This window comes from Carassius carassius, chromosome 9 (genome assembly GCF_963082965.1).
Source record: "Carassius carassius chromosome 9, fCarCar2.1, whole genome shotgun sequence".
In the NCBI taxonomy this organism is placed as follows: Eukaryota; Metazoa; Chordata; class Actinopteri; order Cypriniformes; family Cyprinidae; genus Carassius; species Carassius carassius.
In genome coordinates, this window is record NC_081763.1 from 4,714,591 (window position 1) to 4,732,097 (window position 17,507).

At 41.5% G+C, this 17,507-nt stretch overlaps 1 protein-coding gene across 2 annotated transcripts in view; it reads right to left on the reverse strand.

Annotated features, from left to right (window-relative positions):
• The window catches only part of tex2 (testis expressed 2), a 55,971-nt gene extending 52,614 nt beyond the window's left edge, over positions 1-3,357 (reverse strand). For both annotated transcript variants that reach the window (XM_059557473.1, XM_059557471.1), the window contains exons 1-2: positions 3,189-3,357; positions 410-485 (exon numbers count right to left, since the gene is read on the reverse strand). The gene's annotated coding sequence lies outside the window, so the exon portion shown is untranslated. The remainder of the gene's footprint in view (positions 1-409; positions 486-3,188) is intronic.
• Positions 3,358-17,507: the final 14,150 nt, after the last annotated feature.

Genomic DNA, 17,507 nt, shown 5'->3' on the forward strand with positions numbered 1-17,507 from the left:
AGGTAGTTCTTATCACACTTATGTATGTTCATGTGTTTGTTTTTATAATTAGTTTGGTCTTAGTTTGTTATTTGATGCTATAAAAACTGTGGGCGTGTAATCATGATTGTGAACTTGCGATTGTGCCTGTGGAAGTTTGTGCGGGGCTTTGATACTGAGACACTGCTGCCACATCTGAGCTTTTCTTATTTGCCATAATTATCATAATAAATAAGACTGGTTTATGTGATCAACAGGTTCAGAGACCATGAATATTGAGAGTGAAACACACATACTGACACTCACGTATGGTGTGAAAACGTATAGGAGCTGAGCATCATGAATGTGAAAGCAGGAGCAAGTCAGTGGATAAATTCCCTATAGACGACTGGAATCAATACAAGTTCAGAAACACAATTTTAGCACTTACGTCGAGACTTCGGCGACATTTAGTCTCCACCTGCAATCGTGTCTGAGCATGGCGTCATGGATCACACTTCAGAAGCCTGTGGATGGTACAGACAAACAAAACTACATTACAGTTTCATATTTATATCATTGTTATTGATGATCACAGACAGTTTCACGTATCACCACACAGACACACTTCACCCTGCATATTATATAGTTCAAAATGCTTGTTGATACTCCATCAGTAACGGTAAAATCAACAACAGCAGCTGTACTGTATATGACATACAGAAAAATCAATATATAAAAAAAACATTTCTCATCTAATGCTCCCAAGAACAAATGATTTGACCCACATTAGCTTTGAATTCATATTGTCATATCTCAACAATTAACGTAACTGAAAAGCCTCCTTGAGCAATAAAAGAGCAGGCCGTGAGTCCTATGCAGATCAGCTGGTCGACAGTCTACAGAGTGCTCAGTGATCCTACAGTGTGTTCAGATGTGCACTCAGTGCCACTCAGGCTGTTTGCTCTGTGTTACACAAGGCAGGTTAACACATTCAGGCTGCTGAGAACTCTGTTTTAGTCCTGTCACTCAACACATACAAACATACAATACTCATGCAACTTTAATGAGCTCTGTGTGTATGTGTGTGTGTGTGTGTGTGTGTGTGTGTGTGAGAGAGAGAGAGACATACACTACTGCAGAGGGCAAATAACAGTGCACTATGTGTGTTTGATACAGGGAACTGGGAACACTCCCCCAAAATCCCCAAGGTACTGGTTACATCATAAGCAGAATAGCATCTATACTTATATTAGACTGTCAGTCTCATCCTTATTCCAAGTTTACCATAGTTTACCGAATCCGTTCTGTATCTAGACCAGATGTTGAACCTGCATCCAGGTCTCTTTACTGGCATTTATGCTAATGCTTTGCTTAAAAAAAAACATGCATAAACAATTTTTTTGAAAGGACTATTTTTAGAGCAGTGATAATTACAATCCTGGATAATTTATTCAACACAACTGACAAACATATTCTCTAGGGTCTCTTGGGCTGCTTATAGCTTCTGATATATATATATATATATATATATATATATATATATATATATATATATATATATATATATATATATATAGATTATATGTGCTGGTCATATAATTAGAATATCATCAAAAAGTTGTTATGAGAGTGTTATGAGAGCCCAGGTTGCTCTGATAGTGGCCTTCAGCTCTTCTGCATTCCTGGGTCTGGCATATCGCATCTTCCTCTTCCCAATACCCCATATATTTTCTATGGGGTTAAGGTCAGGTGAGTTTGCTGGCCAATTAAGAACAGTGATACCATGGTCCTTAAACCAGGTACTGGTAGCTTTGGCACTGTGTGCAGGTGTCAAGTCCTGTTGGAAAATGAAATCTGCATCTCCATAAAGAGCAAGAGGTATGAAGTGCTCTAAAACCTCCTGGTATACAGATGTGTTGACCTTGGACCTCAGAAAACACAGTGGACCAACACCAGCAGATGACATGGCACCCAAACCATCACTGACTGTGGAAACTTTACACTGGACCTCAAGCAACATGAATTGTGTGCCTCTTCTCTCTTCCTCCAGACTCTGGGACCCTGATTTCCAAAGGAAACAAAAAATTTACTTTCATCAGAGAACATAACTCTGGTCACTCTCATCAGTACAGTCCTTTTTGTCTTTAGCCAAGGCAAGACGCTTCTGACGCTTTCTGTTGTTCAAGAGTGGCTTGACACAAGGAATTTGACAGCTGAAACCCATGTCTTTCATACGTCTGTGTGTAGTGGTTCTTGAAGCATTGACTCCAGCTGCAATCCACTCTTTGTGAATCTCCCCCACATTTTTGAATGGGTTTTGTTTCATAATCCTCTCCAGGGTGTGGTTATCCCTATTGCTTGTACACTTTTTTCTACCACATCTTTTCCTTAAATAAACATTTAAAATATATCAGTCTGTGTGTAATGAATGAATATAATATACAAGTTTCACTTTTGGATGGAATTAGTGAAATAAATCAACTTTTTTGATCAGCACCTGTATGTATGTATGTATATACACAACTCACATTATCTTTCTGTCATTATATTTCACTGCTGATTTTGATGATGATGGGTGGCTAAGAGCAAGTTAAATAAAAAAATAAAAAATAAAAAATAAAATTCACTGTGGATTCTATGGTATTTTTTAAACTATGGTTACTATGGCAACAATGGTTACCATGTGGATTAGTCCATGATCTCATCTTCTGAAATCCAGAATATGATTTTTCATGAAAAAAGCATTACTTAAAAAATAAAATAAATAAAAATAAAAAAATTGATCCAAATGAAACCACTAAAAAATTACTTTGGATATGATACCATGATGATAAAACATTCTTGACAGTTAACATGCCAATAATACCATGTCTCTGCACATGTTACAAGGTAACTGCAAGATACCTACTGTTCTTCGTAGTATCTTTAACTGGCATGTAACATTTGAATATGGTAATCTTCCAACACCATACTACCTACTGATGCCATCACCCTACTCTTTGTAACTCATCCAACAGCTGTCAGTCAAGTATCGGCAGAATCTCTATCACATGACACAGCATCGAGGTTTAACACAGATTATAAAGCATCCACAGATGATGAAACACACCGGACATCTCTGACACAGAAGATACGGTTGCTATGATACTCTCCTGTCTCCAGACAGGGATGCGGCTTATAGCAACGACACACAGACTTGATGATAATGGCCGTGAGCTCGATCTTACCATCACACAGCTTTATCTCGCCGAAACTACACAAATAATCTCATCCAGCACGTTATATTGTCACATGTGCGTCCACAATCGATCCCGTCCGTTGATGTGATCATGTCTGTGTTTATAATCCAATGACAGTAACACATCGGGGAAGCAGAGCAAAAATAACCCATAAGGACTCGTCAGACTGAAGCAATCAAACCCTGATGCGTGAGAGATGATGATACACCGTCTACGTTCAAACACTCTGTGCTCGATTAAAATGTCTGCTGCGAGGGCGTGTGTTTGTTTTGGTGAACTTGACGAACCTGCAGGACAGAAGCGCCCTCTGCTGGGTTAATTGTGTATTCTATTCTATTCTATTCTATTCTATTCTATTCTATTCTATTCTATTCTATTCTATAAATAAATAGCCTCTCAGCATCACCAAATCTACTTATTTAGGCAAGAAAATATTTATATTTCTAAGCAGCATACTTCAGCAAACTACTCGGCTGTCAGGGATCGTGACTGCGGTTTTTATTTTTAATAAAGTAGCTCCATCTAGTGGTCACTGATAATGACACAGTGCAGTGTTTTTGATAAGGATATACAATCCTTGAAAATTTAACCTAACAATAAAATGAGTTTAATGTAAATGTGTAAATGTAAATAATTTAGATCTAGTCAATCTTCAATCAACATATGAGAACTTACTGCATACAATTCACAATTTTCATCTCGTTTGTAAAAACAATAAAATATCTATCTATCTATCTATCTATCTATCTATCTATCTATCTATCTATCTATCTATCTATCTATCTATCTATCATAATCTTGTGATGGCTTCAAATGAATCTCTTCCACTTTCATGTGAAATGTATGCTCATTTCATTTTCATTAAGGATTAGATGAGCGAAAAAACTGAGAGAGCAAACAAACCTGCTGTCATTTGCTCGCATGGAAGGAGAGAAAGCAAATTAATAATTGATGTGGTCCTGTTCCCAGCGGCTCTCTGTCTCACTGAAGACATTTAGCCGTGATGGAGATCAAAGGCTCAAAGACTCCTTGCTGCTGCAGCGCCAAAAGGATGAACTACTGATCGCTTTCTATCACCCTAATAGCAGCCCTTTTATGAAGTTAAACTGCACACCACTCAATTTTTTTTTTGAGTTCTGGTAAAATATTCGGGTTTACAGTGTGGCTGGGTCATCAGCTGAACTTTCAACTCTGACGGCCCTGCAAAACACACACATGGGGCTGAACACTTCAGAGCTCAAGGTTCTTCAACAAGGCCCCGCTCTGTTGTTTGTAACATTTGATCTTAAATAAGAGCACAGGGGTGGCCGGTGTGCAAAGAGAGAGACAAAGTCAGCGCGAGAGAAGCTTGCTTTCATAATGAATGTCAGCTCAGATAACAAAGCCCCATTTGCATATCATAATCCAAATCTTTCCTGCTCAGATCAGGTGTGCTGTGAAGGAATATTTTTCTTGGTTGCCTTTGAAAGTCTTTGATGTGCACAGCAAGAATGAATATGCAAAGGAACAGCTAGCCGATGAGGTCACGTTCTCTCTAACTCTTTTTCTCTGCCTCTTCCTCATGTTTTACAGATGGAAATGAAAATGTGCTGTGTGTATAACACTGTTTTTCTAGCGATGAAAGCTTTATGCTGTCAGTTCTAAATTAACTAAGCTAATAAAATCATGTTTTCTAGAAAGTAGTTTTTTTGCACCCTTAACAAACAATACTAGTATGAAAGATTCATTCCTCTTAGCCACAGATGGCACACAAGACAAAGTCCAAAATAAACACTTCCTAAACACAAATTCAAATAAATCCAGCTTTGGTGACTATATAAATTTGAAAGACTTGCCACTTGGCTGGTAACACAATACATGGTTTAAATAAGTGGCATATTGCCAATCTTGGACACCACATAAACCATGAGACGGACCCCACCCTCAAATGATGACCACATGTGTGCATTCTGGATCAGATATTATTTCAGGCGTATCAAACCCCCTGAGAACCATTAAAAAAAAGGTTTGTGAATTTTGTTGTTTTATTTATGTCATTGCATTAATGCGGTTGAAGCATGAAACAAATGAAGAAAATTTGAGAAAAATATTTTTGAAAAATATATTTTATTCATATTTTATTCTATGTTCTTTGTAGACGATGCTAGGAATAAGTTATTCAAAATAAATAAATAGACATGAAAAGGCATGTATCTGCTTGTTAAGTCTGACATCACTGCTTCCAGTGCTTATTTACAATGTGGTATAATACTATAAAAATAATTATAATCATAACCTTTATCTCCATACCAAAATCCCAGATGGCCAGACAGTGATTCATTTTTTGTAAATCGTAAAAATATTTATATCTGTGATGCCATGAGCACAGAGACTGTAGTGTACAATATACTTTTTTTTTTAAAGTTTCACTTAAATGTGTCATTTGAATAAATAGTGCTCATAAACGTCTGTAAGATGGTATTCTCTATTGAAATGAGTGGAGGCTTTGACCCAGAAATGGCATTCCTTACATCACGACTTGACAAGCGGATTGGCAAAAATAATGTTTTATCTTTTTTCATTCACCAATCAGTTTTTAGGTTTTAGAAGATTTTATACAAATTTTGTACAAAGATGATTCTCAACTATGTTATGAAAGATATAACAGAATTACTATTTTACTTCATGCAACATGTGCATAAAATGCCCATAAATTAGCATTTCCATTCTATACAATGTATCTATACATTGCATATAATTTGCATATTAATATGTTTTTGGGGCAAGCCATTTTAAAAAAGAAGTGCTATAATGGGAGTAATAACTTGAAGCAATTAATTTTAATATAATGAAAATTAAGCTCTGTTTCATAGCCAAAAGTTATATTCCAATTTGAAACTCAGAAAAAAAATTCTGAGATGTTTTTTACGACAAACTATTTGAAAATCAGTCAGATTTAAATGATAATTATAAAATATGATAATTTTTATCATATCACATACAGTATCATATTACATATTACGTACACGACGAAGAAAATTACTTGCAAATGTTCGAGGCCATTGGGCACGTGTGCTGGCACCACTCTTGACAAGGGAAGCGCAACGCACCTTTTTTTCAATGTTACCGGCTTTGAGCAACTCCGATTATGAGCGCACCCCACAGCCCACCATGTTGCCCCCGGGTGTGGAGCACCCGGGCTCTCTTGCCCATCACCTGCATACATGGAGACACACGACAGGTCCCCGTACATCGTGTAACCATCTCGGCCGCCCCAGGCACCTGGCCCATCGAAGTGGGAGTTGTGAGGGACTTCCCTGTCCCCGTGCTGCTTGGGAGAGACTGGCTGGGGTTCAACCAGCTGCTTGGGCGCTTCCTTGCTAGCCTCGGACTACGCAAGAGATGGTGAGTCCCCCTCCCAAACTATAATCAACAGGTTTCGTGAGGGGGGGCGGGGGGGGGTGGGGGGTGGCGTTTGCAAAGGAAAAACATGGGGACGGTCGGTTAAAACATTGCTGGTCACAAGTCAGAGTGACTGAGGGAAAGGAAAACCAGCAGCCACCTCAACCGGTTCCTCACTTCATTGTTCAAAATGTCCTCCTTTACTGTGTTGCGCAGCGAAGTGGGGAGGAAAAAAAACGACTGGTTGTACCCCGGACAAAGACTGAGACCGTGATGGAGTAGGCACACTCCCATCCGATGGCTGGCCACCTGGGGGCGGCCTGGGGCCAGGCCTGGATGCTGACATGAAGCGGTTTTGTCAAGCTTGTCCCACCTGCCAACGGACATCACCACGGACACCTCCCCCCAGCTCACTAATTCCTCTGCCTATCATCGAGGTGCCCTTTGAGCGTATAGGGATGGATTTGGTCGGGCCGCTGCTGAGGTCCCCTCAATGTCAATGTCAATGTCAATCCCCTCCTGTCGGCTACCCAGAAAAAAGAGCTGCAACATCTGGTCTGCCAATTCTCCAATGTGTTCTTCCCCCTCCCTGGGCAGACCCACGTGCTCCAACATGTCTGCACACCACCCGGAACAATCATCAGGCAATCATCAGGCAGCGGGCCTACTGAGTTCTGGAGGCTCGGCGACACGCCATTAGAGGAGTAGATACAGTAGATGCTGAAGTTAGGGGTAATAGAACCATCACGAAGCCCACCAATCCAACGCAGCCGCCTACTTGGATGATGTCATCATGCACTCAGAGAGCTGGGAGGAAAACTTGGAGCGATTGCGGAGGGTGCTAGTGGAGTTACGCCGGGGTGGACAGACTGCCAACCCCCGGAAATGTCATCTGGTCCTTCCAGGTGAGCCGTGGCCTTATCAAACCTCAGGAGAAGAAAATGGCAGCAATCCTCTCGGGGTGGCAGCCCACCTCCAAAACCCAGGTACGAGCCTTTTTGGGGTTGGCGGGGTACTATCACTGCTTCATTCCTAACTTCTCCTCCTTAGCAGCTCCCCTGACAGACCTGACCAGGAAGTGGCATCCGGAGAAGACTCCCTGGGGACCCGCAGAGGACGAAGCATTCCAGCAGGTGAAGGCGGCACTCACCTCGGAGCTGGTCCTCCAAGCCCCAGACTTTAACATCCCCTTCCTGCTACAGACGGACGCCTCCAACATGATTTTCATCATCTGAAAGCTGTCCCCATCAGAGCAACGATACACCGCCATCGAGAGGGAAGCGTTGGCCATCAAGTAGGCAGTCCTGGAGCTAAGGTATTATCTCCTTGGCCGAAAGTTCACTCTTGTCACTGATCATGCTCCCTTACAGTGGATGGCCCGGGCCAAGGACACAAACGCAAGAGTGACCCGCTGGTTCCTGGCGCTCCAGAACTTTCACTTCATTGTGCGACTTCGGGTAGGGAATTGAATTTCCCTTGTTGTTGTTGTGTAATTCTTCCCCCTATTACTATGTATATATATATATATATATATATATATATATATATATAGTCAGCTGCCTCCTGTGATATCACACTATAGAGACTGTGTCTGTTCCCCGAACTAGAAAATACAAAAAATGACCAAACCAAGTTAAGATTAACAATTTAATTGAGGTTCAACAAATAAAAAACAGATGCAATACGGATAAACAAATGATAAAGCTTGGCTTATTGAATATCAGATCCCTTTCTACAAATTTGTAAAAAATTCTACTTTTTGTAAATAATATGATCACTGATCAAAATCTAGATGTGCTCTGTTTGACAGAAACCTGGCTAAAACCCTGATGATTACATTATTTTAAATGAGTCCACCCCCCAAGATTACTGTTATAAACATGAGCCGCGTCTAAAAGGCAAAGGGGGAAGTGTTGCTTCAATTTATAACAACGTTTTCAGGATTTCTCAGAGGGCAGGCTTCAAGTATAACTCGTTTGAAGTAATGGTGCTTCATATAACATTATCCAGAGAAACAAATGTTAATGATAAATCCCCTGTTATGTTTGTACTAGCTACTGTACATATACAGGCCACCAGGGCACCATACAGACTTTATTAAAGAGTTTGGTGATTTTACATCCGAGTTAGTTCTGGCTGCAGATAAAGTTTTAATAGTTGGTGATTTTAATATCCATATTGATAATGAAAAAGATGCATTGGGATCAGCATTTATAGACATTCTGAACTCTATTGGGGTTAGACAACACGTTTCAGGACCTACTCATTGTCGAAATCATACTCTAGATTTAATACTGTCACATGGAATTGATGTTGATAGTGTTGAAATTATGCAGCCAAGTGATGATATCTCAGATCATTATTTAGTTTTGTGCAAACTTCATATAGCAAAAATTGTAAATTCTACTTCTTGTTACAAGTATGGAAGAACCATCATTTCTACCTCAAAAGACTGCTTTTTAAGTTATCTTCCTGATGTATCCAAATTCCTCAGCATATCCAAAACCTCAGAAAAACTTGATGATGTAACAGAAACAACGTACTCTCTCTTTATAGCATTTTAAATACAGTTGCTCCTTTACGCTTAAGGAAGGTTAAGGAAACCAGTATGACACCATAGTATAATGAGCATACTCGCACCCTAAAGAGAGCATCCCAAAAAATGGAGCGCAGCTGGAAGAAAACAAAACTAGAGGTATTTCGTATTGCTTGGAGGGAAATTAACCTATCCTACAGAAAAGCATTAAAAACTGCTAGATCCGATTACTTCTCTTCTCTTTTAGAAGAAAACAAACATAACCCCAGGTATTTATTCAATACAGTGGCTAAATTAACGAAAAATAAAGCCTCAACAAGTGTTGACATTTCCCAACATCACAGCAGTAATGACTTTATGAACTACTTTACTTCTAAAATTGATACTATTAGAGATAAAATTGCAACCATTCAGTCGTCAGCTACAATATCGCATCAGACAGCACCATAGACCCCCTGAGGAACAGTTCCACTCATTCTCTACTATAGGAGAGGAAGAATTGTATAAACTTGTTAAATCATCTAAACCAACAACATGTATGTTAGACCCTTTACCATCTAAGCTCCTAAAAGAGGTGCTTCCAGAAGTCATATATGATAAGTCTGCTCTTATCATCTGATTGTGGTTGTATCTCTCAAAGAATGTTGTTCAGTTGCTTTGACGCAATGTATTTTGTTTAAAGCGCTATATAAATAAAGGTGACTTGACTTGACTCCTCCCTGATTATCATTGGCACCCCATCCTAAATCACCGTCCTTCACCAGGCTCCCAACAGGAGTGGATGTGTCAAGTCAAGTCACCTTGGAACCGAAATTCCATCGGTGACAGAATGGAGAAAAAAACCTTGGGAGGAACCAAGGCTCAGTTGGGGGGCCAGTTCTCCACTGACCAGACGAAACCATTAGTTCAATTCCAGGCTGCAGCAAAGTCAGATTGTGCAGAAGAATCATCTGTTTCCTGTGGTCTTGTCCTGGTGGTGTGAGAGAGAAGAGGGGCGCTGGATGAGCCAGGGCTGGTGGCGTGTGATGGGGCACACCTGAAGGAAATGGAGCCTCATCACCGCCGCTGTTTAAAAGTCCAACGCGCCTCTCCTTGAGAGAGCGGTCTCTTCCCTGTGCATGGCACACTGGTGTCCTCATGGGTCCAGGAAGGGTGTGTTGAGGGACTCCCGCGCCACCAGAGACGTGAGCTGCCGGAACCGCGGTCCGGAAAAAAACCACACCCATTTACAGTTTACCCATTTTCTGTTAATAAAAGCCTCTCCGAAGTCTGTTGTTTGCTCCTCCCGCCACAATATATATAAACACACATATAAAAACAAGTAGATGGAATAGAAAAAAAATAGGAAAAATAGAAAGCTAGTGTTTTGTTTTGTTTTTTAAATAAAAAAGATAAATAGATGAAGTAGAATTCAAATATAATAGAAAGTGTTAGAGTTAGAGGGTAAAATAAAGGTGATCTTCCTAATGGTGTATAAAGCAAATCTGCGGGATGGGGCAGTTTTAGCAATGTATTGTGAGAAATTCAGCTAATCATTAATTACAACTAAAAGGTTTCTAGCTGTTTTTGAAAGAGTTATGATAAGAGTTATGAAAAGAGTTGATAAGCCTAATGGATGGTTAAATTTTAATAAAGTGATGGGTTTGTTGAAACCACAAGCAGTTCTGTCTTAACGAGGTTGATTTGAAGGTGATGGTCCGTCATCGAACAAGAAATGTCTGTTAGACAAGGTGAGATGCGAGCTGCTATCTTCGGATCATAAGGATGGAATGCAAGGTAGAGTTGAATGTCATCAGCATAGCATTGATATGAGAAGCCATGTTTCTGAATGACAGAACCTAGTGATGCCATGTAGACAAAGAAGAGAACTGGTCCAAGAACTGAGCCCTTAGGCACCCCAGTAGCTAGATCTTGTGACTTGGACACCTCACCTCTCTAAGATACCTTAAAGGACCTATCTGAGAGGTAAGACTCAAACCACTGGCATGCAGTTCTTGAGATGGATCCTGGTGGTTCACCTCATCAAAAGAGCGGACAGATCCAGCTGTCAGAAATCCGGTCTATGAACTTCTGTTTGTTCACCACCAGAGGTTATTAGCCATCACATAGACCAGAGGTGGGCAAACATTTTAGACCAGAGGGCCACATCAAGTTTTGCAAACCAAGTGAAGGGCTGTATGCCAAATCCTTTATAAAGGAAATTATATTCACAGTGGAGTTATGCATGGAACATACATTATCTGACAGAGAAATTTGTCATATAAACACATTAAAACAAAAATTCTTATTTAATATTGAATTATTTAATCATACAAGCTACTCAGACACAAGCCAGGGTCTAATCAACCCTGGCTGGGTCGCCTGGGCGAGAGTGTATGTTGTGAGACCTGAAACACCCAATGAACCCAGGATACATCACTGATGATGTGTCTGAGTTGCACCAGAGGTGTATTGCAAGAACTATACCAACTGGCCAAGCCAGAGACTTCCAGGAACAGTCTGGATGACAACCATGAAGAGTACGGAGACTGCTGGAGAGACAGCTGGCAACTGGGAAGACAGCAATCGTGGCAGCGAGGGCCAGCAACCCAAACTGCAGCTTCCGTGAGGATGCACCCATAAACAAGCTACGAAAACACCTAATGAACCATACCCTCAGGGGTGCTCAAGAGGGGGGGGGGATGAGCACAGGCAGTGACCAATGCTAATGGAGAAACGACAATGAGTGCAGTTTGCGTATGTGGCTGCAAGTCTGCAAAAACTGACATGGCCTGAAGATCCACCAGGCAAAAATTAAATGTTTGACGGGGAAGCAGGTGGTGCAATGCACAGGTCCAGTACCTGCTAAGACGCAGGAGGAGCTGGCCTGGAGTCACCCCACAGTGCCCAGAACCTCCACGCCCCACAAGCAACACCCCATTTCAACATTCTGAACACCGCCAGGTCAAAGGCCTGCTGCCAAAAAGGAAAGAGAGTGGCTCCAGTTCGATGAAGACCTGGAACAAGTCCTTGAAGCTACTGCGGGGGGGGATGCAGACCGGAAGTTGCAGACTCTGTCAACAATGTTCATCAGTATCGGAGCTAAAAGTTTTGGCATTAAGGAACAACAGCTGACCAGAGGGATGGCAGAGCCAAACCGACGGGAAGTGAAGATCAGCCAGCTAAAGAGTGAGCTTAGACTGCTCGGATGGCCGTTCAAGAAGGCAAAAGAGGAGGAAAAGGCTGGTCTAGAGTTGAAGATCTTTGCCCGAACCCGATGAGACCCGATGGGTTCGGTCGGGTTCGGGCTTAATTTATATCATCTTACACGGGCTCAGGCCGGGCTCGGGCTTGCGCTCCGGTTTGCGCTCCGGTTTGCGAGGTAAACGAGCGATCATGTGATGTGTTTCAATTAGCGTGAGAAAGATGCGAAAATGGATGCTGAGTACATGTAACGGAAGCTTGCCTCTGGCGATTACGTTTTGGTTGCACCAGCAACTAAAGCAGAGTCTGAGGTGTGGAAATGTTTTGACCAAGTTTATAATGAGAATAATGAGTGAATAATGACGCAACGTCAGTGAGTGCAGGAACGTGCTGAAGCCATCTACAGTAGATTCAATCATTTTCCTCCACAAAAACATGTAAGTTTAGCCTAATCTCTGTGAGTAAAGGTTTTTCAAATGATAACTAAATATTCATTGAATCTTAAATGCATAATATGGACAGAGTATTTCAGCTAATGATGGCATTATTCTTTTATTAAATGTCAGCTGCTAGTGGCAAAGCAAATCCGACGGAGCCTTTATCTTAATTTCGTTATTGCCAAATACCCGTCTTAATTTAAAATTTATCTTAATTTAACTTGTTTAAAAAGACTCGTTTTTATTGGTGCGTTGGCCTATTTATAGGCTAAATGAGCTTATGCCTATTTAGAGTGCTGAGATGTTAAGATGCCACAGAAGACTTATTTTATTTCTTAATTCCAACTTCCAAGTGGTCTAGTCTACGTTAGTTATGAATAAATTATGTTAAAACATGTAAAAATGACTAATTCTTGACAAAAGGCAAAAGAGCTGTGTGCGTGCCCACATTTGAATAATGTCGGGCTGTAAACGGGTTCAGGCTTTTAAAAAGCTGTCAAACAAAATGTACTTGTCGGGCTTGGGCCGAAACCTGTCGGGCTCGGTCCGGTCTTAACTTTTATGGCCTGATTACAGCTCTAGGCTGGTCTGGCAGAACTCCGCCACGCCACACAGGAAAAGACTAACCACCTTCTGGCGAGCAGAGTGGCATGGGAGGAGGGGAAAGGAGAGAGCCAGTAAACATGTTGCCTTCATTTCTAACCTGTTTGGATTTATGAAGAAGATCCTCAGGCAGAAAAGAAGTGGCCATCTTGCGTGAACTGAAAAAGATGTTAACAAATACCTCAGCACCACCTATAGTGACAGCACAAGAGACAAAGAGCTCGGGCCACGCAAAACGTTGATAACCCCTCCGGAACCTACCTTGGCATTTAACACCAGGGAGCCAACTTTGAAGGAAGTTGAAGAAGTCATCAAAGCTGCTAGAACCAGCTCAGCACCAGGCCTGAGTGGAGTGCTGTACGTCTTCTATAAGAGGTGCCCTAGACTCTTGAAGAGGTTATGGAAACTAATCAAGGTCACCTGGAGGAGGGGGAAGGGTTGCACAGCAGTGGTGACATGCAGAGGGCATCTGGATCCCGAAGGAGGAGAACTCAAGCACCATCGAGCTGTTCAGAGTCATCTCGCTTCTCAGTGTTGAAGGAAAAATGTTCTTTAGTATTCTTGCCCGACGCCTGACGGAGTTCCCTCTGAGGAACACGTACATCAATATCTCTGTGCAGAAGGGCGGAGTCCCAAAGAGGCCAGGATGCATTGAGCATACAGGAGTTGACACCCAAATGTTACGTGAGGCATGTGAAGGCAAAGGGGATCTGGCATCCTCTGGCTCGATCTCGCCAATGTCTATAGGTCAATCCCACATAGGCTGGTAGAAACCTCAATTGACTGTCATCACGTTCCAGACAAGATCAAGAACCTCATACTGGATTATTACAATTCTTTTAGTTTGAGAGTCACATCTGAAGCGGAAACATCTGCATTTCATCAGCTTGAGAAGGGTATTATCACTGGATGTACTATTTCCGTGATATTGTTTGCCTTGGCGATGAATATGCTGGTAAAGTCAGCAGAGGTGGAGTGCAGAAGTCCACTCACCAAGTCAGGTATACGGTAGCCACCCATCAGAGCATTTATGGATGATTTGACGGTGACAACATCGGTCCTCCAAGGGCTCGAGCATGTCATCAACTGGGCTCGGATGGAATTTAAGCCAGCCAAGTCCAGGTCCCTGGTGGTGAAGAAAGGGAAGGTTACAGACCAGTTCCGCTTCTCACTCGTAGGCATTCAGATACCATCTGTCAGAGAAAAGCCAGTCAAGAGTCTGGGCATGATCTACGACTGCACCCTGAAAGAAACTGCATCACTCCAGACAACCACTAAAAAGTTATTAATCTGGCTGACCGCTGTGGACAAGTCAGCACTGCCAGGTAAATATAAAGCCTGGATCTACCAGCACGGCATCCTGCCCCGACTGCTTTGGCCACTGCTGGTCTATGACGTGCCAATAACCACCATAGAATGCTTTGAGAGGAAAGTCAGCTGTTCCCTGTGAAAGTGGTTAGGCTTACTACAAAGTGTCAGTGATATCGCCTTGTACGGGAGGAATAACAAGCTAAAACTGCCTTTCAGCAGTCTGAAGGAAGAGTTTATGGTAACCCAATCAAGAGACGTGCTACTGTACAGAGACTCCAGTGACAGCAAGGTCTCTTTGGCAGGCATAGAGGTCAGAACTGGCAGGAAGTGGAAGGCCCAAGAGGCAGTAGACCAGGCTGAGTCACGACTGTGACACAGTATGCTGGTGGGGGCAGTGGCATCTGGACGGGCAGGACTCGGGAGCAATCCAAGCCCTCGCTTTAACAAGCTCCAGGAAAAGGAAAGGCGACAGCTGATCCAAGATGAGGTCCAAGCTGGGGTGGAAGAAGCCCGCTGCAGCATTCTCCACGGCAGGTTAATTTTTTCCAGGCAGACGGACACACTGTCACACAAAAAATCCATGCCCCTGGTTGTTCCCATCATTGATTCCAATCTGACGAGTTCTTCTTTTATTTCAAAATGTTTTTTTATTCCTCTGACAAAAATAAAAAGTTGAGCAGTGTCTGTGATGTCGGTAATTTCATCAAGTATGATAGAAAAAAGACTGAAGCCGTCTGCTTTTTTTTTTGTTCGGACTGCAGCTCCTTTTTGCAATTACTTCCACGTTTCTGGTAATTGTTCTCCGTGATAAGATAATTTTCTCAAACTGACTTCTAGAACCAGTGTTTGGCAGGCCGTAGTTTGCCCCTCATGACATAGACTCTCACACTACACAGACTGTTCCACTCACCCTGGACTCCATTTCCCATAATCCTCTGCATGGAGACGTCATTAATTGCAATCACCTGTCTTTCATCAGATCTCATCATCAGTCTACAGCTGTCTCACATTAGAAGGACCTTAAAAGTAGTACACACACTCTCTGACTTGGCTGGTGATTAAATGTTTAGCCTCCCGTTGTCTTGCCTTCCATGTTTCCTGGTTTCCATGATAATGTGTTTTGATCTTGGACTATTTCCTTGTTTTTGATACTTCACTGCCTGCAATCACCTGTCTTTCATAAGATCTCATCATCTTTGCCTTTGCCATCTTTGCATTTCACCTTTGCCTGTTTATCTGGATTACTCTTTTGCTTTGTCTCTGCTGTTGTTGTTGTTTGCTGATGTGTTGACCTGCCTATTTCTACTACGCTCTCTAAATTAAAGCTTGCAATTGAATTCCCACTTCATTGTCATGACTCCTCCTATGTTACACCAGCAAGATAAGTATAGAAGATTCAAAGAATTCAAATTTAAAGTGGGTGGATGTAGAGCTGCAAAAAGAGAGTGATTGTGAGAAAGAGAGGTTTGAGGTTGTCCTGTTTAAGCAGTATGTACACACATAAATGGAAATATACATTTCTTATGCCTTACAATCATTAACAACATACTTGCTTTATATTTTAAAACATAGTTAGTTCACAAAAGCATAAGCACACCCATTCATACCAAAGCACTTAGTGAACAGACTATCATTGTGCTGAAAACTGCACAGCCATTACTTAAAAAACAAAAAACAAAAAACATTTAGTCTTAATGGTGTTTGGACAGTCGGGGTCATCGGATTCCCATTTTCCACAAGTCGATATGATTCTTTAGGATCTTAATGAAAAGTCTGTTACATAGTTTGGTTAAAATGGTAGCATAAAAACAAATTTATTACCCTGTCAAAAACAGCTCTTTTCAGAGCAAACTGTATTGTATTATTTTCCCTTTATACTACGGGGCCGTTGAATGCTTGGATCTGATTGGCTGTTTGCAATTAATTTCAGGGAAACGCATGGCACAGGGAATGTAGTTCCAGGCAGCTCTCTTGACTGCATTACAGTTCCATATCACTTCTCATAGTTAACCATAATAACAGTCACGCAGTTTGCACAAAAATGTGTTGCCAGCGCTGCCCTGAAGATTTTATCAGTTAGCCTATATAGTGTAGCAACTTAAAGGCTACACATGACATTTCTCACTAGCGAGACGCACAGAGGTAGCCTAATTCACAAGCTCTCTCTCTCTCTTTCTCTTCGTCTTTGTGTCTCTGTCTTCTCTTGCTCTCTTTCTAATAACTTAATAACTGCATTAGAATGCTATCAATGGCTCAAGCCTCCATTATCAACTTTAAAATTTTGTTTTGGAACTAGCAAAAGAGGCACTGGATGAGATGTGGAAGAAATATTCCTAATTACAATAGTGATTTAAGTACAAGAAACAGAGGAATCCCTTTAAATATATAATCTGATCGATGTCTTGAGGTGTGGTAACCGTAGTATAATCGGAATAATTGACTCCGGACAGTTGAATTATTAGAAAAATAATGCACACCAGAGGTGTAACAGCCACAACGCAAAGCGTAGTGCATCACCAATAATGTGATGCAATCACCAATAATAACTTCGGGTGTGCATTATTTTTCTAATAATTCAATGGGCTGTAATCAATTATTCATTCCTTAAATGCAAATGAGCTCTGCTGACCCTTTGCCTCATTCATTGTGAAACTTGCTAATTAGAACATTATAAGAAAAAGCGATTTGCAAAGATTAATTAAAAATACCGTACAATCACTTCTTTTGGGGGTGATGCTGGATTCCGAATGATTCGCGCGAACACATTTAGGTAGATCGGGGGAGCATTTCCTTCATAACAACATAATCTACTGTGTCTTCAGTGAATCAGATGTGGGAGTAAATGATGACTGTTAT